At 44.6% G+C, this 26,568-nt stretch overlaps 1 protein-coding gene and 1 pseudogene across 16 annotated transcripts in view; one reads left to right on the top strand and one right to left on the bottom strand.

Moving 5' to 3' along the window:
- CAMTA1 (calmodulin binding transcription activator 1) overlaps positions 1 to 26,568 on the top strand; it is an 899,707-nt gene that overhangs the window by 486,084 nt on the left and 387,055 nt on the right. The gene's annotated exons all lie outside the window — the stretch shown is intronic.
- LOC131750123 (dnaJ homolog subfamily A member 1 pseudogene) lies at positions 13,588 to 14,598 on the bottom strand (annotated as a pseudogene).

Below are 26,568 nucleotides of genomic sequence, written 5' to 3'. Positions count from 1 at the left end.
GGGCTTAATGCTTCACTCTTCAGTGCTGGCAGAAGTGGAACAGCAGAGAATTTAGCCCAGGAACGGGGACCAGTGTGGACAGGGCAGCCAGCCTGGATCCGTTCCATTGGCGTCATGAACATGAGACGTTTTTGGTTGTCACCTAAATTCGGCTTCTTAGTTGGAACTCTAGAGGCACATTTCCAACAACTGTCTGGAAACAGAAAGTGGTGCAGGGAAGAAAACCAGATGCCAGCTTCCCCCGCTGTTTGGACGGGGCTCTGTAAATGGAAACATCTGAGAACAGCGTCCAAGGGCACGCACGTCCATCTCAGCGCCGGCGCGTGCGTCGCGGGGAGGGGGAAAGGATGGCCCACACATGCTCTGACGTTTACATTGAATATTTTAGCTTGCAGAAATTTGAAATCCGGGACTTCCCTGGCAGTCCAGTGGTTAAGACTCCATGCCTCCTCTGCAGGGGGCACGGGTTTGACCCCTGCTCGGGGAGCTAAGATCCCACATGCCGCAGGGTGCAGCCAAAGAAAAGAAATTTGAAATTCAATATATTTTCCACCAACACTGTGAAAAATCCTTGTATGGAAACCACATCAGGTTGGAGACCTAAGGACTGGTGGCCAGAAATTAAATATTCTAAACATAAAAATATATGGAGACTGAGTTGCTGAAGTGGTGGCTTGTTCTGCGGCTTCCTGGGATGTGAGCTAGAGGGAAGTTTTATTGGACAGAGCCTTCTCTGGGGATCAATTCTGAACGACTCTTACACACTGGCAGTTTGAAAAGGAGAGGAAAAAAAGTTATTTGAAAGAATTTATTTAGCAGACAGAGCCAATATCTTGTGTTTTCTGGAAGCCACCTTGTGTTTCAGCTCCAGTGAATGTGGATATCTTTCGGATCTTTAAGGGAAGCTCGAATGCACTGGAGAGGCTGAGAGTGCTGTTAAAACCCCTCAGCCTGGGGCTTCCCTGCGGTCCAGCGGTTAAGACGTCGCCTTCCAAGGCAGGGGTTGCCGGTTCGATCCCTGGTCTGGGAGCTAAGATCCCACATGACTCGGGGCCGAAAAACCAACACATAAAACAGAAGCAATACTGTAACAAATTCAATAAAGACTTTAAAAATGGTCCACATCAAAAAAATCTTTAAAAAAAAACAACACCCCAAACCCCAACCCCAACCTCTGCTACCCCAGCCTCGCCATCCATTCTGAGGACTGGATTGTCTTCTGAAAGATGATACATAATGGTGCTGCTTCTTTCTTGGGACTGTCAGCCCGGATGCCAGGTCCCCCACTCTCTGTACTCAGGAGCGAGAAGCTCACACTCCCCGATCCACCCCAACTGATCCCTGATTGAATTCCTTCTGAAGAAACTCCTTCCCAGCCCTTACAAATCACCGAGGGCTACTGTTCCTCCCCTGTCCTGTTCGAGGCCCCTGCAGCCTGGTGTGCATTCGTCTACTCAGAAAACTCAGCCACGTTGCCCAAGCGACTTGGCCTTATCGCCGTCGCGCCCCCAGCTCCCTTCCAGAGCCCTCCCAGTTCAAAGCCGAGTGTTTCCTGCGCTTTGCTTCCCCTCTGGGAATTACACAGGAGTTCCTGCAGAGCAGGGGCTCACCCCAGCCCATCCTCCACCACCAAAGAGACAGACATCAGGAGTGATCTCCCGGAAAGCCAGTCCTCGCCCGTTCTCCTGGCAATCCTGGAGAATCACCTGAGAAGCAAGCAGGCACTCGGCATGGGTCCAGCTCCCTGCTGGGTTGCTGGGAGTTCTGAAGCCCAGCTGATTTCCGCGGTAATCGTTCTGCTGCACCCCACCTATTGACCGCTTTCCAGTAGAAAGGGAAGGACCTGGGCTGGAGAAGCTGGGGGTAGGGGTGGAGGCTGGTAAAGGACGAAGAACACAGCCACAGCTTGTCCCAGCGACCAGAGGCGTCCCCAGCTTCAGAAGCTGCCGCCGGAGGCCCGCTGCAACCCGGAAGACATGTGCTGGAAGGCAGCCGGCCCGAGGGAATCATCCCTGCCCGCACCTGGAGGCCCTTCCCGGGCTGGCGTTTCTCGGGCACTCAGAGCGAGCAGAGCGCATTTGGTGGTTTGTCAGCCAAGGCGGAAGAGGCTGACGAGCCGGTTTACAGAGCGTGCACAGCGTTACGGCACGAAGGCTCAGGTTGTCCTGTGATCCGCGTGCACCTTCCTGTGTGGGTTCGTTTGTCATTTGTTTTCTCGCCATCCGCCGGGAACTGTATTTATCACCGCAGCGTTCATAATGTGGTGGTCTGCTTTCATCTGTTACATCACAGTGTGCTCTTATTTCAATGCAACTGAAGCAGGGCGTGGAGGAGTTGGGAATGGAGAGCACCCCACTTAGGACTCTGGATGGGGCACTCCAGACACGAATGATCCCAGCTTAATGCCTCAAGGCTTTGCGGTTTCCCCTGGGCATGGGGACAAGGAGTATCTTCACGGCTCCTTGTAATGTTGCTGGCCAGGGTCCCGAGCTATTTCGTGCCCACCTTTCTCCAAAAGCTCAGAAAGACCTCTGGGGTCTCTTTGGAGCTGGTCGCAGGAGATTTGGGTAGTAATGAGTATTCGGCTTTTGTAACCCTTTTTCTGCTCCATGCCAGCAGCCGCGTGCTTCCCACCTGTTAAAGTGTGCAAGGGTACCACTGGCAGGCATTTCCCAGGGGGAGCACAGCTGAGCCCCAAGCCCACAGTAATCCAGGCTTCCCTCATTTCTGTGCAGAGGGCTCCAGTTAATCCTGGGCGCCCGTCCGAGGAGGTGCCTGAGGGGAGATCACTGCTGAACAAGCTCTCCCTGGAAGTGCAAACTGCTGGGGTGCTCGGATGGGGAGGCAGGTGGAGGCGAGCCCCAGGTGGTGGGGGACTCCCTCGTGGGTTTGTGGATGGGGCTGTGCTCCTCAGCCTGGTCTGACCCCCCCCCCCCGGGGGTTTATACTCTCGCCCACTTGCTGAGCGTAGGCGTTCGGGGCTACACTGCGTTTCTCCAGGGAGCAGGCAAGGAGGGGAACTCAACAGCTCTCATAAATCCTTGTGAAACTGCAGAGGTGGGCAGTCACCTTAAAGGACAGTGGACTCAGGCCCCCAGAACTGGACTGCACCCGATGGCAGCTGTCCATGGGACAAGAGAGAGCGTCAGAGGGACAGGCAGTCTTGGCCAACAGCCAGCTCATGCATGGTCCGTGGTGAGACCAGCCCTGTGGAGAAAGGGCTGCCTTGGCCTCCTCTGCCCAAAGGCTTAAACATAGAAACCACCGACCTGCTCTCCTTCGGTTTCCCAAAGAAAATGTTCTAAATCATACAACTTTCTGGTCCCTGGAGTAGTGATTTCTTGTCCGACGTTAATAAATTTTCATTTTAATCCCTGTGCCTTATGCACTTGGTTAAAGGGAAGACAGCCGCTCTCCGACTCTGCCATCATTCCCTGCAGGTGAGGACCAGCCCTGCCTGGGTAGAGTCACGGGGCAGCGACTCTGGGGCTTCTTTCCCTAATGGCCTCGGAGGCCAAGGCCCTTGGTCACAGGTTTGCCCCACAGCTTCCCTCCGCGCTTGACCTGGTCTCCAAGGTCATTCTGGTGTCGACTTTCCTCCCCCTCATACCCCGCCTCCATCTGGCTGCCTGGCCAATCATCACATGTGGGCAGGGACACGGGCCAATCATCGCGTGTGAGTGGGGACACGGGCCAATCATCGCGTGTGAGCGGGGACACGGGCCAATCACCGCATATGGGCTGGGGCACGGGCTGGGCTAGCAGTCGTCTTTCAGGTGTCAAACACAGGCTCTAGCATTTACCCATCATGTGACCATGAGCTATTTAAGTCCTTTCTGCTTTGGTTTTCTCTCAGTAAAACCAGGATCGTAGTGGCACCTACCTCTCTGGGGGTTGGAGATTTACACATGTGGGGCAGCACGTGTCCAACGCTTGGAGCGGCACGTGGCTCACACATGTGCTCAGTGTCATCGGGGGACCCACGGATCTCCACGTGAGATCTTTCGGTCAGCGGCCCAGGACTGAGAACTAAACCCCTCTATGTGTTTTCACGAGCTGACTTCTTCCTTTCAACCAGATTGTAACTCCTTCAGGGAAGGCTTTGCTGTATGTTTCTTTCCAGTCTGCACCATGGAGCCTGGCAGAGTCCTAGTCCACGCTGGCTGATTGAATGGCTGGTGGTACTGTGAATCGGGGGTGTAGATTAAGCAGTCTTTTCCAAATTACTTCCAGGCATTCGTCATTTCAACATCACGTAGCCACACAGGAAAAGGCCCACTGTGTGATATTTATTCATCTATGCAACAAATATTTATTGAGTGCTTGCCGTGGCATGGTCCTAGTTCCTAGGGATTCAGAAGTGAACCAGACAGATAATATCCATGGCCTCGTGTAGCTTACTAGCAGCAGGGGAGACTGACACAATGGACAGATACAATCCAGGAGGTGGTCGGTGCCTCTAAGAAGGCAGGGTGTGCTAGTTACCAATGTTTGGGTAAAAAATTACTCCAAAACTCAGCAGCTTACAACAGCCATACTTATTCCTAATCTTTTTTGTGGGCTGGGGATCCAGGCATGGTTTAGCTGGGTCCTCCAGCTCAGGGTCTCTCCTCCCAAGGCTGCAGGCTGGGTGACAGCCAGGACTGCGGTCATCTCCAGGGCCAAATGGGCCCAGATCTTCCAAGCTCGCTCACATGATTGTTGGGAGGATTCAGCTTCTCATGAGCTGTTGGACTGAGGGCTTCAGTTCACCACTAGCTATTTGCTGGACGCCACCTCAGTTCCCTGCCATGTGGACCCCTGCAGATCACACTCACAATGCATCAGAGCAAGTGAGAAGAGGCAAAGGGAGTGAGCCTTCCAGGACCCTTGACTCAAAGTCTTTTGTACCAGGCTTCTGAGGGAGGAAGGTGCTATTAGGAACTCCACCTTACAGATGGAAAATGAGCCACAGAGAGATTAAGTACTTTGCCCAAGCTTATGCAACTAGTAAGTGGCAGGGCCAGGGTTTGGCCTCATGCTATTTGGCCCCAGCATCCGCGCTCCTACCTATCTCGTTGTACCATTGCTCCACTTTCAGTCTTCCAGACAAGAAAAGATGGTCGTTCAGTTACTTTAACAGCAGTGGAGGTGGTGAGAAGTGAGCTGACAGGGGGTGCATTTTGAAGATATTGTTGGTAGAACTTGTTGATAACTTGGATGTGGGATAAGGGGAAAGAAGAATATGAAGATGATTCCCAAACTGCAGCCTGAGCAACTGGATGAAGGATGGTGCCATTAACGGACATGGAGAATCATAGGAGAGGAGAGGGCTTGGGGAGAAAATCAAGAGGTATGTTTCAGCCACATTAAATGCAACATCCAAATGTGGATGTTGAGTAAGCTATTGGATATATACTCTGGAGTTCAGAGGAGCCGTCAGACCAGAGATGCAGACTTTTGTAGGCATCAGCCATGGGTGACCACCCAGGGAAAGTGTACAGAGGAGAGAAAATGACCAAAGACTGAGGCCCTATGACACCTAAAACATTTAGCAGTCTGGGAGAAATAGGGAAAGCCAGCAGAGGAAAAGGAGACAAAAGGAATCATGAGGCAGAGGAGAACCAGAAAAGCGTGATGACCTGGACACCAACTGAAGAGGAACTCTGAAGAGGAAGTGGTTAGCTGTGCCAAATGCCTGATGAGGGTATGATTGGGACGGGGATGGAGGATCAATGGGAAAAGAAACTGCAAAACTGTATGTTCAGAAAGATCCTAATTTTGCAAAAACAATTTCTCCCCCCTAAAAGAAGCTCTTTTTGATTTTGATTATTACATCTGTAGACCAATTTCAATCCATGAACATGGTATACTCTAGATATTATGGAACTTATGTTGTAGGGAGTCTGGATTGTGTTGTTTCCTGTAAAGCATGTTGATTTTTGTTCTGACAGATGACTTGGTTCTACACTTTTGATATGGTTGGTCTATTTTGGTTTTGCCCTTAGTTGAAGGCTCTGCTGCTTATGCAAGGATGTGGTCCTTCCTCTTAAGCCTGGGCTTTTTGGAGTCTTAAGTGAATGCTGCAGGTACTCAGTGAGGGTTCTCACATCTGGCTGGGCCATAATTCAAGGTCCCCCAGCCCCACGTGACCTCCAGTATCGCTGTTTAGCCTTCAGTGCTATGGTATCTAGAGTTTTGCCCTGCATGTGGGCAACTCTGCCCTCAACTGGGTACCCCCCAGGAACCTCCAAGCAGACTTCTGCAAACTTCCTTCTACACAGCTTCCTTCTCTCCGGGGCTCAGACCTGCAAATTCTAGCTGCTTCAGCAGCCCCAAATTCTCATTTTTGCCTTCTCTGATCAGGGAGGCTGCTGTGCCCAGCTTGGACCCCACCTCCCTGCATAATGGTCCAGAAATCCGGCAGATGTAGGGCTCACCTTGTGTGTTTTCTTTCTTATGGGATCACAGTCCTGAACTGCCTGTCATCCAGTGCCTGCAAAGAGTAGCCTCAGATATTTTCATCGAGTTTTATGGCTGTTTCCAGCAGGAGGGCAGGTCCAGCTTCAGTCCCTTCATTGTGGCTGGAAGCTGAGTCGCTTTGATTTAATGTTTACTGTTTCCTCCCATCCCCTGCACCAGATCATCACCCTTATGGGCAACGGTTCTGTATGTGTTTGCAGTGTGATACAGAGCAGTCCTTTTCATTGAAATAAAATCATCAGACAATTTGCAATCTGAAATAAACAAAGACCATTGTAAAGATGTTGTGGTTTCACTTTTAGGCTGGTGTCTGTAGGGAACTTGCAGGGGCGGGTTCTCAAGGAAGACTCTACGGAATGTGGTTGGACTGAGAGCTCCGGGGCTGAGGACTGGGCGGACTTCCCGAGGGGGAGGTGCAGGGCAAGAGCCAAGGAAACATGGCAGGGGTCCTGGGTGCAGCTGTGAGGGCTGAATTCCTCCTCAGCATGCCCCAGAGATGCATGGACCCCCTGCCCCAACCCAGGATGCTCCCGTGCAACAGAGCTCCCCTCTTCCTTATATCATAGCTACTTTCTGCTCTAGAAAGGCCACTGACAAGTTCCGCCCAGGGTCCCTGGGGTGGCCAGGAATGGATTTTCAGCTTGGAGGGACAATGATTGTCTTTTCTCTGACCGTGAATTGAAACGGGACCGGTAACTCTCTTTGACCTGGTTCATGTCACCCTTTCTCCTGGGGTCTGTTCACACAGGTCCCTCCCTCCATCTACAGGCTTGGGATTCCTGTGACTTGCTACAGGGGAAATTCTAGAGCTTTGTGCCCAAATGGCCCTGAAGTACCAGAAGTCTATTGCACATTTCATCACTTCTATCTGAAGGATGTTTTATAGATGTCTCAATACATTCTACAATACATAGGTACTAAATTGTTTATCCAGCAAACTTTTATTAAGCACCTAAGATGTGCCAGGCATCGTGCTAGGTTCTGGAACCCCCAAATCCCTGACCTAGGGCCTCAGAAATGCACTCAGGGACCGTCTTGGAGAGAAGGGTGAGTCTGGACTCATGCGCTGAGATGGGGAACACCCAGACACTCAAGACGGGCACTCCTGAGCGGTTAGCATTTGGGCCTGCCTTCCCCTCTGCTGCATTGCCAACCAGGCTCAGGGTTTCTGGATGCTCAGCTGGCTTCTTCCTTCTCCAGCAGTGACCTAAGGAGGTGACTTGCTTTAATGAAGGGGCTACTGTGATAGAGTCAGATGTCTTGAGTTTGCATTCTGCCTCACTCCACTGACTTGCTGTGTGACCTTAAGCAAGTACCTTCCCCTCTCTGGGACTGGCTCCTCATCTTGAAAATATCTGAAAATTTTGTTTCAAAATATGAGCTGGAGGTATAGGGACTTGGGGTCCTTACCCAGGTCACTCTATGTGTTTATGGATTGGTCATTAAGAAGACCAATAGTAAAACTATTCTTTGTAGCAAAACAGTATATGAAACGACTTGATTTCTTTCCATTAAAGGCACTCTTTACAACTAGGAATATTATTAAAACCATCTTAGCCTCTGAGCAAGAGCTTCGGATTTGGCCCTGTGAAAGCATCATCAGCTGTCTTCCCCCCTTCTGACAATCCTGCCTGTGACTCATAGGGACTAAGGCGGCGGGAGGAGGTGGGTGGTCTGGCCCGCCCCACTAACCCCTGCTTTCTCTGGAATTCTCCACTTGTTTATAGTCTGGGCAACTTGCCTCCTGCTGTTGCATGACTCAGACTCGGAGAGCATCCAGCCTCACCCGCAGCCAGCGGCTCCCCTGAGTCGGAAGCTGGCCATTGTGTCTTAGTCTCCTGGACCCTTCAGATAAAGCCCTACATCTCCACCCCCTCCCCGGTGGCACCACCGCAACCCCACGTGCGCCATCGAGAACACTCGTGCCAAGGACCTCGAGAGGTCCCAACCCCACCCTGGGACAGAATTTCCCGCTCCTCTTAGGAATTTGTTTTGTTTTGCTTTGAAATGTAAGTTTATTTCTGATCGGGGCAGACGCCGATTTCATGGGGTCCGAAGCCAGTACAGTTGGGGATCTTGTATAAATACAAAATAATGAACACAAAATTAGGCCTAGCATCTTGGAAGGGGTCTGTCCATGCGACACGTGGGCGGTGAGGCGGTGGGGGGAGGGGGGGGCAGTCCTGAAGCTTCAGTGCCGGTAGCTTCACGGTAAACCTGACTGTGGTTCTGACTCACTTAAGATCTGGAATAACTGCTCCCCGCACCTTCAGTAAATTACAGTTTAGGATACAGTAAGTGAATTGCTTGCTGTCTAGTTACGTTAGGATCAGGCAGCCACTGCGTCATTTAGATGTGAGCTATTATTCTTTTTAAAAATTTTCCTTCACATAAAAGCAACGGATTGAATGTCCGATGAGTCACAAATGCCCTTCTGAAAACAAGCGCATTAGAGGGGCTCCCTCAGAACACGTCCTTTTCCTTCTTCCAGAGCCGCTCCTTCCGATGCTGGCAAGGAGTCATCCACCACCCCCACCCCTTCTTTCTCCCCTTCTCCTCCTGCCCCACCCCTGCACGTGCTGCCAGCTCAACAGACATTTAACACGTCACATCCAACACCAACGTTTTTAACTACAGCAATTGTTTAAAAACTTGTCCAGAAACAGACTGAACCAGGAAATGGAAAGATAGTCGGCAGGTGATAAGGGGAAGCGAATTCAAGTGCTGCTGTCGGTTGGCAACGTTTGCCAGCTGTGCTGGTGTACAGTGATTCCAGAACAACTTTATTTGAATAGTCCGTATTGCACTCAAAGTAAATATTAATTCCATTACGCCATAAACGTTTATTTATCATGACAACAAGTCATAAAATTCTCTTACTAGAATATAGCTTCTAAATTGCATATCATAGATGAGATACAGCGCTCGTATTGGATGCTAGCAGCAATTACCCACCATCCTTTATGCAAGTTGGTATTAAATGTGCTTTCTGAGTATGAGGCACAGTCTGAGCTTGTGAAGAAAATCTTCTGTGGCTATTTTCCGGGCGCCCGGAAATACAAGGAGAGGGTGACTGAGAAGTCACAGCAGCAGGGGCCAGGCACAAGGATCAAAGGGCACAGAGTCCCTGGCAGTAATTCACTGAAGTGTTCTTTGCATATTATGGGTCTGACTTTTTAAATTACATAAATTGCTCATTAGAAGTGCCTTGTAATTGCCTCACTCTGTGGTATTGTGAGAAGTGCAGGTTTTAATTATGCTTTTTTGATTTATAGTGTGGTTTGACTTGTTCAGGGTGATGGTTTGAAAATATGGATCTGCTTTCATTGTTGTACTAAGTGAAAATAGATGACTCTGTTTATCAAATCCCTTGACTTTGTGTTTGGAGAGTACAAGGGGTCTTACGGTTTCTCAGCCCTTGTTGGTAACTATAGGGGGTTTGCCAGGTGGGGCCTGGGAAGAATCCCCCTCTGCCCAGACAGGCAGCACTCTGGGCTCTGCCTGACCCTGGGGCGGCCTGAGCAGAGCTTGGCAGCGCTTAACCTGTGGATAGATTTAATGACACCTGCGCGGAAGTCCCCTCACCTCTTGCCCGCAGTAGGGATAGGACAGGAAAAGCCAAAGCTCTTTATTATTTTTGGAGGGCGGGGCAGGGACGATGGATGCTGGGGGGCAGGAGGGACGCTCCTGGGGTCTCTGCGGCAAAGCCGTCATTGCCCGGGGCCCCCGCCCATCCAGCTCTCACCTCCTGCAGCATCAGGCCTCCGCCTTCCCAGCCCTCCCCGGAGCTGAGCTGTTCTGAGCTCTGTAATGGGGCCGGGCTGCAGGCTTTCCCGGCCCCTGGGCCCGGCGCCATGTCATCCAATGCCTAGAATTGATGAGTTGTGAGGCCAGACCACGGCTTCGGGGGGAAACTTCCAGGACCTGCTCTGGCTCACCTGTAGCCACTGACGAATAAAAACTCCATTTGGACACGGGTCCTTGAAAGGCAGTTATTTTAGGACTCACTTTTGGAAAGGCAGAGGATTTCTTTTTCCAAGATAAAAATTATACATTTGTCAATACAGCAGTAGCATCGACCGCTTTCTCCTGGTGGTCTCTCGTCTTAACTGTTCTCCATCAGAAAGCTTTGCTCTTTGAAGCCGGGCTGGCAGTGGGCTCCCACGCATCTGGCTCATCGAGAGACGCCTCTGGCCCCGCTGCATCTGCTTTCACGTGTCCTTTTTGGAGCAGCTCGCCTCTCACTGACAGTATAGGGACAGCCTTTGTGAGTCTAGGAGCGTTTTGTCACAAAGCCCCTGGCCCACGTCTCCCCCTTTTCATCACCTGTTTTATGAATGTGGCATTCTGTTCCAGGCCAGATTTCCACGACATGAAAAATACACTAAATGTGGGCTGCCACAGTAACCATCGTTCACCAACCACTCGTGGTGCCTTTATAAATTTTTACACACTGCTAAATTATAAATACGCAATGCTGAAAGTAATGAAATATGCACCTCTAATATCTGCGGTTATAAGATTTGTAGTTGTGCAAGCGCATGCTGTAGATTGGGAGGAGTTGGTGTACTTCGTTGGTTTCCCAGTTAGAGCCCAGGCTTGGCTTCTCCGCTGGGAGTCCCTCCTGAGGGTCTTTCCTCTCAACAGGAGCCCTGCAGGTAGCACCTCTCGGGGGCTGGCCTGCCCTGGTTGGGACCTTTTTCTTTGTTTGCCATCCACGTGGATTCAATAAACAAAGGTTCAATAGCATATGCCGCGTTTCTGAACTGTGCTAGGCCGGAGATCCACAGTTGAATGAGTCTGAAAATTTGCATCGTCTGTTGGAGGGGATGGACAGATTAACAGGTAATGGCAGTGGAGGCGGCGAGGCCCAGGGAGAAGGGCACCCAGGTGCTGGAGGTGACTAGGATGACTTGGAACAAACTCTGTCTCATTTTCCTCATCTGTGAGTGGCGTGTATCCTTGTCCCCTCCCTCTTGGAGCTGTTGGGGGCATTCTATGAGTTCCTGCACATAAAAGCATTTATTTAGAGCAGTTCCTGGCACAAATTAAACATGAGCTAAATGTTAACTATTATAACCACACTCATTATTACTTGAGTTCTTGCTGTCTTATGCCCCAAATTAATAGCGGAGATCATGGCGAGAGCACTTTCTTTCTTGGTTAAAGAGCATGGCCTTCATTACTGCAACGTGTGAGTGAAAGAGACATCATTGGATTTTCTCCAACATGAAAATATTTTCATTGCCATTGTTTTTTTTTTTTTTTTAATGCAGCTTGGAAATTTAAAGAAACATTTAAAATAATTATATAGAGAAACAACGTATTTTGCATGTTTCATCTTATAAAATTTTCTGTTGAAGAAGTGACCTTATTTTTTCATTGTCTTTTTTTGATCTTAAAAGTAATTTATTATAAAAATGCAACCAGTCTAAAAATGTATAGATAGTAAAAGTCCCCTCTAAATCTAGTGAACGCACACACATTTTCACACACACTCTAAAAAAGTATCATTTTTAACCAGCAATATACTGTGAACTTTAAATCAATGCAGATAAATATATTTTAATGGCTGTACAGTAGTTCCTTGCAGGGACTTAACCTACAACATAACCTAGTTAGGTTGTTTCCAGATTTTTTTCTATCCATACTTCAATGATTATCCTTGAACTGCTTTTATGTACTTAGGATAAATTTATAGAAGTGGTATTATAGGTTAGAGGACTTTCATATTTTTAAGATTGTTATGTATTTTTTTATTAAAGATTTTTTTTTTGATGTGGACCATTTTTAAAGTCTTTATTGAATTTGTTACAACATTGCCTCTGTTTATGTCTTGGCTTCTTGGCCACGAGGCATGTGGGAACCTCAGCTCCCCGACTAGGGATCAAACATGCACCCCACCCCCCGCCCCGCATTGGAAGGCAAAGTCTCAACCACTGGACCACCAGGGAGGTCCCATATTGCTATATATTTTTAAACTATGAATTATGCAAACTTTGAAGGAACAATACAGGATAAAGAATTGAAAAGGTAGAAAAGCTATACGGTAAAAAGTAAGTCCCCCCCCCGTCCCCCGCCTCAGGCAGTCAGCTCCCCAGAGGCCAACACGTTACAATTTCTCATGGATCCTTCCAGTGATGGACACTTTCTCCTTTCTTTTCTCTCGCGCAAATGGAGCATACTTCCTACACATATTGCATCTTGTTTTTTCAGTGTAACACTATAACTTGTATTAGACTGGTTTCCATTAGTACGTAAAGGGCTGCCTCATTCTTAGTAAGTAGTATAATTGAACAGCTACTGTGTGCCTAGCCTCGTTCTAGGTGCCAAAGACAGAGTAGCCCTTTCTGATACACATTCTGGAGAGGAGAGACGGACAGTAAATTATGAAAAAATGTATATAGTATGTCAGATGGTGGTGTGCATCATTAAGAAAAATAAAGCAGGGGGAAAAAGGGCATAGGAAGTGGGTGCAATTTTAAATTGGGAGATTAGGAAAGACCCACTGAGAGGGTGATCCACGAGCAAAGAGCTGATGGAGCAAGGGTCCCTGTGGAACTCCAGGGGAGAAGCTTTCCTTTACGACAGCAAGGAAAAGACTTGAGTTGGGAGCTGATAGTCAACAGAATGAACATACCACACTTGATTTAATCAACACTCTGCCTATAGATAAATGCTGAATTAAATTACATTCCAAGCAACGTCATATGAAGGTGTCTGTTTCCTCACATTCTTACCTAAACATAATACTATCGTACTGTTTTATTCATGTGGTTCTGGCATATACAAGGAGTTATCCTATAGTTTTACTTTGCATTTATCTTATTAAGAAAGTTGAATGTATTTTCTTTTTCTATGAACTACGTATTCACATATTTATAAAATTTTGTATTAGATTGTTGGTCTTTTTCTTATTGGTTAGGAGAAGCTCTTTATATATTACAGAAATTAGCCCTTTTTTCTGTAATATGTATCTTAAATAATTTCTAAGTTTTTATTTGATTAAAATACTTTTTATTCTACCTGTTCAAAAAACATTTTTTGAGCTTTTATATTCGAGTTTATTCTTCATTTAACTTTTAAAACACTACTATAGTTGACTATTAAAACAAACAGTAGCAAGTAGTGAGCATACTATGATTATAGTCCTTCACTCAATCACTACTGCAAATAAAATGCCAGCAGTGAGTGTTATTCACTGACCCCATTAGGAGGTCTGACACTGAACACCACCCCAGGATGATGTTCATCATCCTCGTATGCTTCTCCATTGTAATGGCGCCGTCTTTCCTGATTTGGATCAAAGTCCACGAGTTCTACCTGGTCCATTTCGTCAGTCTCTTCTACTTCCTTTCTGTCAGGTAGGAGTTTTTCCAGCAAAGAGAGTTTATCAGGGGAGAGAAAGCCATTCTCAGGAAAGTTTACCTTAAATTCAATGATTAGGCAACCCTTTTCATATGGTCTACGATAAATTGGCATGCCTTCATTTAGCACACACTTGATACCTCCATGCTTGACAGTCTGACCTGGATGAGGAGGGATGGCTGTGGTTTGATTGTCAAGAGTAGATATTGGCTTTTGGAAGCCACACAGTGCCTCAACCAGCTGTACGTCCATACACATGAAAAGGTCTTCTCCTCGTCGAGTAAAAACAGCATGGTCCTTCTGATCTAAAACGATAATACTATCTCCTGACTCCAGTCCTGGTTCTTGGTCTCCCTCACCATGGAATGTTATCTTCTGGCCATCTTTCATGCCTATGTCAATATGAACTTCTAGAATTTTCTTCTCTTGAACTATCTTCCTTCCATTGCAGCTTTTACATCTATCTTTAGGACTGATCTGCTCTCCATGGCCCTGGCACTCCATGCAGACAGACTGAATTTGCGGAACCATTTCAGGTCCTAGTTGATGAATTCTTATTTGCATTCCAGTACCTCGGCAATTGGGACAGCACTCTACTGCTCCTTTCTTACCACCTCGGCCTTCGCATTTGTCACAAATCACGTTCTTTTGCAGAGCTAGTTTTCTTGTTGCACCATTATATAAATCTTCCAAGGTTACTGTGAGTTGATGCACAACATTTTTACCTCTCTTTTCTCTCTGTATCCTGCCTCCTCCTCCAAAAAACATTGTTTGGGGTTTTATTTTTAAATTTTTATTTATTATTTAGTTATTCTACTAGATGTGTGTTGGTATTTCATTGTTGTTTGAATTTGTGTTTCTCTACTACTGGCTAATGATGTTAACAGATTTTCATGTGCTTATTTGCCATTTCTATATCCTCTTTAGCAATGCTTCAGTTCAATTTTTTTGCCCATTTTTAATTGCATTTTTTGAGTCATAAATGTGATTTGACAATTTTTGTTTTACCAGTTTGTACCTTGACTTTTCATTATCCTAAGAGTGCCTTTCACAGAACAAAAGTTTTGAAATTTCAGTGAAGTCCAATTTATCATTTTTAAAGTGCATCTTACTTTTGGTGTTTTGTCTAGGAAATCTTTGCCTAGCTCCAGGTGACAATTATTTCCCCACTATGTTCCTTTCTAAAAATTGTATGATTTTATGTGTTTAACTTAGATTATGATCCATTTTGAGTTAATTTTTATATAAAGGTTTAGGTCAAGTGTCCTATTTTTTTTTTTTTTTTTGCATATGGATAACCAATTGTTACAACAGCACTTGTTGAAAAACTGTCCTTTCTCCATTGAAGTGCCTTTGCACCTTCATCAAAATCAATGAGGGTTTCTTTCTGGACTTTATATTCTGTCCATTGATCCATATGTCTATTGTTTCACCAATACCACATTGTCTTGATTACTGTAGGTTTATAATGTCTTTAAAGCATGTAGTTTAATTTCTCTAATGTGATTTTTCTTTTTCCATATTGTTTTGGCTATTCTAGTTCTTTGCTTTTGATATAAATGTATGAATCAGCTTGTCTATAGCTACAAAAAATCCTGCTGGATTTTGATTGATACTGCATTAAATTTATACATCCCTTTGCAGAGAATTAAAATTTTTCCTATGTTGAGTCTTCTCATCCATGACTGTGATGTGTATCTCCATTTATTTAGGTCTGCTTTGATTTCTTTCACCAGTATTTTGTAGTTTTCAGCATACAGATCCTGTAAAAATTTGTTAGATTTTTACCTAAGTGTTGAGTTGGCCAAAAAGTTCATTTGGGTTTTTCCTTAACATCTTAAGGAAAAACCAGAATAAACTTTTTGGCTAATGCAATATTTCAAAATTTTGGAACTATTGTAAATTGTATTCAAAAATTTTTTTGGTTTCCAGTTGTTCATTGCTAGTGTATAGGAATACAGTTGATTTTTACGTGTTGACCTTGTACCTGTGACCATGCTAAGCTCATGTGAGGTTTAAGAGTGTTAATTTTGGGGATAAATTTCTGGGGATTTTTAATGTAGACAATCATATTATGTGAAAATAGTGACAGTTTTACTCCTTCCTTTCCAATTTATATGACTTTTATTTCTTTTTCTTGCTTTGTTGCAATGGCTAAAGCTTCCATATAATGCTATAGGTGTGAGAGTCCTTGTGTAGTTCTCAGTCTTAGAGGGAAAGCTTTCAGGTTTTCACCATTAAGTATTATGTTAATTGTAGGTTTTTATAAATGCCCTTCATCAGGAAGAGGAAGTTCCCTTCTATTTCTATTTTGCTGAGACTTTTTTTTCACGAATGAATGTTGAATTTTTTTCAAATGCTATTTCTGCATCAATTGATATTATCATATGGTTTTTCTATTTTAAACTGTTAAATGGTGGATTACATTGATTTATGGATATTGAACCAGCTTTACATTCTGAGGGTAAAATTCATTTGTTTATGGTATATTATCCATTTTATATGTTGCTGAATTTGACTTGCTAATATTCTATTGAGGATTTTTGCATCTATGTCCCTGAGGGATATTGATTTGTAGTTTTCTTTGTGGTAGTAACTCTGCCTGGTTTTGGTATCAAAGTGATGCTAGTCTCATAAAATAAGTTGAAGAGTGGTATCTCCTCTTTTCAGGAAGAGATCATGTAGAATCAATATCATTTCATCTTTAAATGTTTGGTAGAATTTGCCAGCAAAACCATCTAGGTCTAGAGAATTCTTTTTCAGAAGGTTTTAAACTACCAATTCTATTTACTTAGTAGTTAGAGAACAATTCAGGTTATCTATTTCTTCTTTTATTCCTGATATAGGTAATTTTTGTCTTCTTTGTCAAGTTGGCAAGAGGTTTATTATTTTTATTTATCTTTAAAAAAACCAGCCTTTGGTTTCATTGATTTTATCTGTTTTTTTTCTGTTTTCAGTTTCATTTGCAAGTCATGTTTATATTTATTATCTCCCTCATTTGGCCTACTTTGGTTTAATTTGCTCTGACTTTTCTAGTTTCTTAAGGTAGAGGCTTGTATTATTGATTTGAGGACTTTTTTCTACTCTAAGCATTTACTTAATACTATGAATTTCTCTTTAAGTATTGCTTTAGCTTCATCCTACAGATTTTGATATGCTGTATTTTAACCATTTATTTAATTAAAAATATTTTCTAATTCCTATTGAGACTTTATCTGGATTCACCTATGGATTCACCTGTGGATTATTTAGAACAGTTTTCTTTTTAACTTCCAAGTATTGAAGATGTTTCTGTTATGGTCCTGTTATTGATTTCTGGTTTAAATCCATTACCATCAGGGAACACACTTTGTTTTATTTCAATTCTTTTACATTTTAAGGTTTGTTTTATGACCCAACATATGGTCTTTTTTGGTGAATATTCCATGTACATTTAAAAAGAATGTATATTCTGTTGTTGTTGGGTGGAATGCTCTCTAAATATCAATTAGATTCTGTTGGTTGATATGTTATTCAGTTTTTATTAGTGTCCTCGTTGATTTTCTGTCTACTCATTCTATTTATAAGTTAGAGAATAGTATTGAAGTCTCCATTTGCAGTTGTCGATTGGTCTGTTTTCTCCTTCAGTTCTTTTGGGTTTTGCTTCATATATTTTGAAGCTCTTTTGTTAGGTGCATACACATTTGGGTTATGTCTTCTTGGTGAATTGATCTTTTATCATTATGTAATGTTTCTCTTTATCCCTGATAATTTTCTTTACTCTGAATCTACTTTTTCTGATAGTAATACAGTCACTGAAACTTTATTTTGCCTAGTGTTTACATAGTATATCTTCTTCTATCCTATAAATTTTAATCTGCCCATACTGTTATAACTGAGGTGAGTTTTTGTAAACAGTATATAGGTGGATCATATTTTTTATTATCTGTTCTGAAAATCTCTGGTTTTTTAATTTGTACATTTAAACAATTTATATTTAACATACTTATTGGTGTGCTTTATTATTTGTTTATTTCTTATGTTTTTGTCCTTTTGTTTTCCCTTTCCTGCCTTCTTTTGTGTTATTTGAAACTTTTTCATGTTCTATTTTATCTATTGTATTTTTTGACTATACTCTATGTACATTTTTTTAGTGGTTGCTCTATGGTTTACAGTGTAATTCTTAGAATCAATCTACTTATAATCAATATTTTACCATTTCAGGTAGACTATAGAAGTCCTGCCACCAAATAGGTCCTTTTTCTCCTCGATTTATATTTTGTTTTATGTTAAATATATTACAACTATATACGTTGAAAACCCCTCTAGAGAGTGTTACGAGTTTTGCTTTCAACCGTCAAAAGATTTTTAAAGAACTCGAGAGGAAATAGTCTTTTATATTTACCCAGATGTTTACCAATTCTGTTGCTCTTCCTTCAGTACTGTTGTTCCAATTTTCCTTCTGTTATGTAATTTCCCTTCTATCTGAAGAACTTCTTTTAGCAGTTTTTTAAAGCAGGTCTGCTGGCAACTAATTGTCTTAGTTTTTCTTCATCCGATATTGGATTTATTTCTCCTTCATTCCTGAAGGGTATTTTTTTGCTATATATAGGATCTTGGGTTGATAGCTTTTTCTTTCACTGCCTAAAAAATGTTAGTTCACTTCTTTTTGGCCTCCATGATTGCTGAAGAGAAATCTGGAGTCATTCAAATTTCTGTTTCCCATAACAGGGGTCAGCAGCATTTTTCTGTGTAGGGCCAGACATTAAATATTTTTGGCTTTGCAGGCCATATGGCTTTGTCACAGCTACTTAACTCTGCCATTGTGACACTAAAGCAGTTATACACAATACATAAAGTGATAGTTATAGTTATGTTTCAATAAAACTTTATTTACCAAAACAGACAGTGAGATTTGGTGCATGGACCATAGTTTGCTGACCCCTGCCTATAAGTAATGTGTCACTTTTTATTTGGCCACTTTCAATATTTTTTTTTCTTTGTCTTTAGTTTTCAGCAGTTTGATTATGATGTGTCTTATTATAGATTTCTTGGATTTATCCTGTTTGTAGTTCATTCAACTTCTCAAATCTGTAAGTTTATATCTTTTGCCAAATCTGGGAAGTTTTCAACCATTATTTACTAATATATATATTTACATATATATGTATATCTATATATATATATATAGATATACATATATACATGTACACACACACACACACACACACACACACACACACACACACACACCACAGTCTTTCTCATCTCCTTCCAAAACTCTAATGACACAAAAGGTAAACCAATAGTCCTACATTTCCCTGAGGTTCTGGTTCTTTTTTTTTTTTTTCAATCATTTTCCTCTCTGTCGTTCAGATGAGATAATTCCAATTGTTCTATCTTTAAGGTCACTTAACTCTTTTTTTTTCTGAGATGTCCGTTTTGCTATTTAACCACCCAATGAGTTTTCTATTTGGGTTTATGTTCCTTGTCAGTTCAGATTCGATGACTGTCTACCTCAAGGGCTACAGCCATAGGTCAGAGAGACACACAGAGAGAGAGAGAGAGGGAGAGAGAAAAACACCAGGGGTATGCCACACCCTCTTGGGCCCACAGATATTCCTAGTGGTGATGAAATTTCCCTTCCCTCATGGTTTTAGGCACCTTTGGGCCCTGCTGTTTCTACCATCACCACCACAGGATTGCCAGGGGCCTGGGGTATAGGGAACAGAAAAAAGAAGAGTGGGGCATTTCCTTTACTCTCCCTAAGTATCAGAAGCCCCCTTTGCTTCCTTCTTGAGCTACAACTAGATAGGCTCTCCCGGGCTCTCTCTTTCCACATGCTAGTGCCCCATTCCTAGTTTCAGGCTGTCTTGAGTTCAGGCTCAAAGATGAGGAGAGATGGTGGTTCATAGCTGCTTCTGTAGCACTTCTAATTCTGGTTCTTCCTCCCCAGTCTGTCTGCTACTATTTCCTTTTCAGAGTCCTCGAATTGCTGTCCAGCATCACTCTGGGTTTTATAGCTTCTTTGTGTGGTCACTTCATCTTGCCCAGAGCCAGAACTAATTCCATTCATTTTTGCTTATTTTCCAGATGCCATCCTTCTTGTCCCTTATTGTCTTTTCAGCAGGTTTGCTCTCGTTCAGTCTGTTTCCAATATGACTTCATGTCTCTAATGGCTTTATTTTGTTTTTCTACTTCTTTCCTGAGCTCTGCCTACCCTTGTTTTACTCTCCTTTGATGCCATGCTGTGCCTTTCCTGAGATTGTGCATCTCTGCTTTGAGGTTTTATTTTAAAGAGACATTTGTTTTATTAATATTTTTGAGTTCATGGTAATGTTTTTCAGCAATTTTTAGTGGCTCCATGACATTTTTCTGGTGGGTATTCTAAATCCATTTATTTCTATTTTGCTTCTACTTTTTTCTGTATTGTTATACTCATTTGATTTTGGTTCCTCTTGTTGTTCCTAATCTTTCTTTGAAGAAATTTCCTAAAGGGGACAGTCCAAGGCAGTGTTTCTGGTTAGCAGGAATTTCCCCCGAATCATAGTCAAGGTCCTTGTCACAGGGAGTTGAATGTTTCCATGAACCTTTACTTCTCCCCAGCCAATAGAGATAAGAAGCTTCAGGGATGCTATCAATTCAGTGTCTTCTATCCTCTTCTCTGACCTTCTCCCACATCTAGTTCTCTGGACCAGCCTTGACTCCTGGCTGTTCTCTGATGCCAGTCTGTTATCCTGTTTCCTTTGTCCCAAAGATAAGTGGATTGGTTTTACACCTCAGGGCATATGCTCTCTGTTGTGATGAATTAAACTCTTCAGGCTTTGCCTGATCTGCAGTTGAAGACATACTCTTTAAGCATCTTCCCCTAACCCTGTTGGATCTTCTTGCATTGGGCAGCCCTTCTTCAGACACTTTTATAAGAGAGTGGAGATATTTTCTGGATACCAAGCTTAGATTTTGAATTGAAGGGGGTAATATCATATTTACTCCACATTATTGTAACCAGAGTTTGGATAGGCTCATTTTGATACACATTATCAAATTGCCCTCAAGAATCTTAGATGTCCTTACAATTTTTAAAAATAAATTTAACCTGATGTGCTAGGGAAGAAGTATGTGGGGAGACAGTAAATATGAAAAAACAGAAAGACGGGCTGGGAAGGTGAGCTGCTTAGCTGTTAGCCATCCTTCATTCTCGGGTTGGCAGTCAGGAAGCAGGGCGTGGAATCATATGAGGGCAGAGAGAGCTGTTGGAGACAACAAATGACCACTTAATTAAAGTGGTCCATGCTCTGAAGGCATTTTTTTTTTTTTTTCGGTACGCGGGCCTCTCACTGCTGTGGCCTCTCCCGTTGCGGGGCACAGGCTCCGGACGCGCAGGCTCAGCGGCCACAGCTCACGGGCCCAGCCGCTCCGCAGCACGTGGGATCTTCCCGGACCGGGGCACGAACCCGTGTCCCCTGCGTCGGCAGGCGGATTCTCAACCACTGCGCCACCGGGGAAGCCCAGCATTTTTTTTTTTTGGGGGGGGGGGGCAGGAATATGAACTCCCACTCAGGGCAGGCTGGGCAATGAACCCAAATATTCCCAAGAGGGGATTATTTGCAAGGACAAGAAGCTCGTTCTCTTGGGAGTGATCCATTCCCAGGGATGGACAGCGTAGATGCTGGCATCTGCCTTCTAGTTGCTTGCGTCCCTTGTTCTCTAGTTGGGACCCCCCACGCATCTGTTCCTCTCCACGTGTATGGCAGCTCTCGCTGTACTAGAGGCCAGAGTGCTTCAACAGAAGGCTCTCCCAACAGCAGCTCCTTGTGGGCCACCTCCGGAGTGGGTGGCCTACCCCGGTGCTCCCTGGACGGAACCCTACCTGGGTCAAAGACAGCAGCTCCCAGGCCCAGACAGGGCCCCGGGGGGCTGGTCCGTGCACAGGGCTCGTGTGTGTCCGCGGCACTGCCCCATGGTCCTCAGCCCAAATGTCCAGATAAGGCACTGTTGTTTCTTTTCATCATGGCGCCCAGGTGTCTTTTAGACATTTGCCCCCAATAATTCTTAATCAAATGAATGAATAGGCTGTGAGTGAAGTGAAAAAGGGGAGAGTGAGAAAGAAAGAGAGCTGTGCTTTTAAATGATCATAGAGCAAATGGAACCCTGACTTAGGTTTCACAATTTAGGTGGCTGATACCGTGTGCTATGGACAAACCTTTCACATTTCTAACAGTTACATATTTCTCCCTCTGGGATATAACTAATCCTACCCCACTCCCAATTCTACACTGATGGGGCTGAGGTCCAGGCGCACTCCCAGAAAGCCTAAAGTACTTTGCTGAACCTCTGAGATCTGACCCACAGGGAACCTAACCCTCCTTCCAAGTCCCAGAGAGCATCCCCAAGTTTTAATCACCCTGAGACTCTCTCTAGCTGAAGGGCAGACACGACCTTGAGACATCTACAAGAGGAAATTGATCAGATTCAGAGAAAGAGAGGCCAAGGGCGAGGATGTTGAGGGGGTTTTGGACCTGTGGGTCAGTGACGGGTGTCACTGAGCACAAAGGGGGAATAAGAAGATGCTCGACGGTTCAGTGTCATTGCTCCCTCTCCTGGAAAGCAATCAGCAGCTGCTGACTTACAGGGCAGCACTGGGGCCAAGGTTCATGTTGAATCTACCAACACACCCTAGGACTCCAGGCTGCCCAAGAGGGGGACCTTCAGGACTTGGAGCTGCAGACAGTTTGTCTCTGTTGTCAGCTCAGGATTTTTCCCTGGGTATGAATGATTAAATGAGATAATCCCTGTGAAGTATTTATCATAAGGTCTGACACACAGGAAGTACTCAATACGTGGTGTCTATTATTGTTACTTTGGTTATGATTACTTACACCTTTTATAGAGCCCCTTGTGGCTTTAGTATTACTTCTAAATATTAACAACAATCCTGTTCGTTCATTCAGTCACAGGCCTTTTTATGCCAGGCATTCTGCTAGGCTGGTGGATACAGAACTGAAAGGCATGGCCCCTCGTTCTCCAAGAGTTCACCATTGGAGAGGAGGTGGGCAGATAACTGACAGACACCCTGTAACAGAGCAGCTGCCGTGAGGACGGGAGTGTGTGCCAGGAGAACACAGGGGAAAGCTGCTGTCAGGCCCCCTGGGGGAATCAGGGAAAGTCTCAGAGGAGGTGGCCTCTCAGATGAGGCCCAAGGAAAAGTAAGGGTAACCCCCAAATAACTGCGGGAGCATCAGCTTGTGAAAGAGCTGGGAGGAGGGCAAGAGAACCAGTTGCTCCCTGCCTGCTGTGTGGGGCCCCAACTCTGGCAGATTCCGTGCTGTCAGTGGAGGTGAGAAAGGTGGTAGAGAAACAAATGATCAAGATGTGACCCTGTTCCTGGAACTGGTCATGCATCCTTCCGTGGGCAGCCCAGCCCCCTTCTCCCTCCTGGGGACCGATCCTGTGGGAAGGGAAGGACCCCTTTGTCTGGGGGCACAGGGAAGAAAGGCTTGTGATTGGGAAAAGATAACAACGGGCCTGTGAGAGGAGAAAGGGGACCGAGGTGGGTTCCGAGGAGGTGTTTGGCCCATGAAAGCGGACCTCAGGGTGGCTGCTCAGTCTCTGAGCCTGGGCCTAGAACCTCGGGGATGCTGAGCGTAGCTGTTGGCTGTACCTGTCGGAAGAGTGAGTAACCTCAGATTGGTCTCTGTGACCTTAAGGAAGTTACTTAGCCTCTCTGTAGCAGCCTATACTCATCTGCAGAACGGAACGACAGTATCACCGAGGGTTAAACGAATGAATACACGTGAGCACTTAACGTGGTGCCTGACACACAGGAAACCGGTTACAGGTTTGCTCACGTTGCTATAGCTCAGAGACTGCCCAATCAAAGGTGTTTTTAAATGAGCTGGAAACAGCTCTTTGCCAGTGTGTCTTCATCATGCTCAGATGCTTTCAAGCACAGGAGGTGGAGGAGACGGCAAAGGCTGGAAGCAGTTGAGCCGAATGACATTTGTAGGGCAGATGTCATATCTGAGCCCGTGTTCTTGGTTAGCGGCTGGTCGGCTGGGCGCCTCTCCTGGGTGGTTGACTGATGTGTCCCGAACGGAGCACAGCATTGGACAGCTGAACAGGGAGGCAAAGAGTTCCATGACACTTTGGGGAGTGTTTATGAGAGATGCTTACTTTGCTTATAGAAGAATATATTGTAACCAGAACTAAGTATCGCTGATTTGTCTGTCCCTGCCTGCTTTGGGCACATCTCTTGATCCTTTTAAAGCCCTGGGGAGAGGCCGGAGCTTCACGTATAGGGGCACTTCCTACCACTAAGGCCCTACTGGCTAGTGAGCCACGTGCCTATCATGCAGTAGGAGGAAGCCCTGGGGGAAATGGGCAGGTGTGGAGCTAGCATGGTCGAAAGGAAGAAGAAAAAGACCTTCTGCAAAGTCAGTGTCAGAGCCCAGTGCTCCCAGGCTATGCCAGGGAGTGCCTCCCTGCTCAGAATTTACTGCTGCTCAAAGAACAGGCTGTGTTCCTCCCAATGAGGCAGAAATTGCACCGAACCGTCAGCGGGAAGCACAATTCTGTACCAGTGGCTCACGTAGTTTCCCGGCTTCCCCGTGTTGAGTGGGTCAGTCAAGGCTTCACTGGGGGATGTGAATTCGGTCAGTGACAGCTGGGCTGGGAGCCTCTCCTGGGGGGTGGTCAGTATATCCTGAATGAAACACAACATTGGGCAGACTTAATGGAGGGGGGAGGTTAGTGAGTTTTGCTACCGTTTTGGGGGGATATTTATGAGAGACACTTACCTTGGTTAAAGAAAAATGTAGTGTGACCAGAGATAAGTATTATTGATTTTTCTCCTCCATTTTGGTATTAAATGAATCACAGCTACTACAAGCTCTGACTGTATTAATAGGGTTTCCTTCGATGACTACTCAGCCGAGAGAGCCACCAAATTGGAATTCCATGGGAGAGGATTATTGGATGTGACAAATAGCAGAGGAGTGTTTTTCCTGAGCTATTTTGGGGGATTACATAAAATGTTGTAAAAAAGGAGAACCCTTCTCTTCTACAGCCAAGATTTTTCTTATTGTTATTCATTGGCGGCACCTACTACCAATGAAGGCCAGCCCTCGGGTGCTTTACCTGCTCGAGCCTTATTTCCTACTCCATCCCTAGGTCCTGGTACAGTGCCTGGCATATGCAGGTGTCTCAGAATGTATTTGTTGAATGGATGGATGGATGGATGAATGAGTAGTGACTGGTGAAGAAGCATCTGGTAGGGAAAACTAGGAAAAGATGAAGGCAGCATGAAGTCATGTGTGCTGGATGGGTAGAAATGGACAGTTGAAGAGCCTCAAAGACCTTATTGAATTGCAAGGAATTTTGATTCATTAAATTAAAGAATATGTCATCTTCTTATACCAAGTATATTTCCTGTCCTCATGGAATCTACGTTTTAGTGGGGAAGGTAGACATTGAACAGTTACACAGTTAATTACTTAAGTGCAATTGTGGTGGGCACTTCAAAAGAGAATATGAAAACATGAGGACCTAATGTGGTACAGGGATGACAGAAGATTTATCTGAAGAAGTGATATTTACATGAAGATCTGAAGGAAAGATGAGTATTAGATAGTAAAGAGGGAAAATATAATGGGAATACACATACATTTGTTCGTTCATTCATTCATTCAGCAGATATTTATTGAGTACCCATTATGTTCCAGGCATATTCCGAGTGCTGGGGAGATTCAGCAGTAAGCAAAATAAGGCCCTTGCCCTCAGTCGTCTTAAAACAAAGTATAAAGTTTTGCGCATCTTTTGCTAGATTTATTCTCAGAGAGTTGATATTTTTGATGATACACTAAATCTTATCTTTCAAAATTTTTGTTTTGTATTTTATGGTTGCTAATATAGAGAAATGCAATTCATTTCTGTATGTTGACTTTTATGCAGTATCCTTGCTAAATTCTTGTTTTCAGTCTAACAGCTAATCTCACTCTTTTGTATTTCTACATATATAATCATGTCATCTGCAAATAATGAATGTTTTATTTCTTCCTTTATGATCTTTATACCTTTGATTTCTTTTTCTTGACTTATTACACTGGCTAGGACCTCCATACAATATCAAATAGAAATGGTGATTGTGGGCATCTATGTCTTGCTCCTGATATCAGAAGGACAGCTTCCAGTAAGTCATCCTTAATTATGGTATTTGCTCTAAGGTTTCAGAATGCACTTTTTTTTTATCAGAGTGAGGGAATTGTCTTCTATTCCCAGTTTGCTCAGTTTTTGATCGTTTGTTGTAAATGAATATTGTTGTCAGTTCCATGTGGATGAAAACTTTTTCTGGTCTTTTCGAGTTGAGATAGAACACAGTCATCAAATCAATCACCCTATGACACGTATCTGGGGCTGTAGTAAAATCTGCTCAAGGAAAGACACCTGCATATGGTGGCTGTGGACTGGTGAGACTGCTACTCAGAGTTTGCAGTAGTCAACAGTCATCCTTCAGGATCCATCTGTTTTCTGCGGGATCTACACCAGTGAATTAAGTGATGACATAATGGGGACCACCACCCCTGCTTCCTTTAGGTCCTTCAAGATGACACTCATCTCTGCCATTCCCCTGGGATGTGACATTGTTGTTGGCTTTCTGTCTTAATCAGCATGGGGAGGGGGGTAATTTCACAGATTTCTGTTTGGTCTTCCCTCATTGCACCTCAGAGACCAAAGGACCCAATGTGGGCTGTGCCAATTGCC

Source organism: Kogia breviceps, chromosome 1 (genome assembly GCF_026419965.1).
Source record: "Kogia breviceps isolate mKogBre1 chromosome 1, mKogBre1 haplotype 1, whole genome shotgun sequence".
Lineage (NCBI taxonomy): Eukaryota > Metazoa > Chordata > Mammalia > Artiodactyla > Physeteridae > Kogia > Kogia breviceps.
This window is presented reverse-complemented; position numbering and strand designations above follow the sequence as displayed.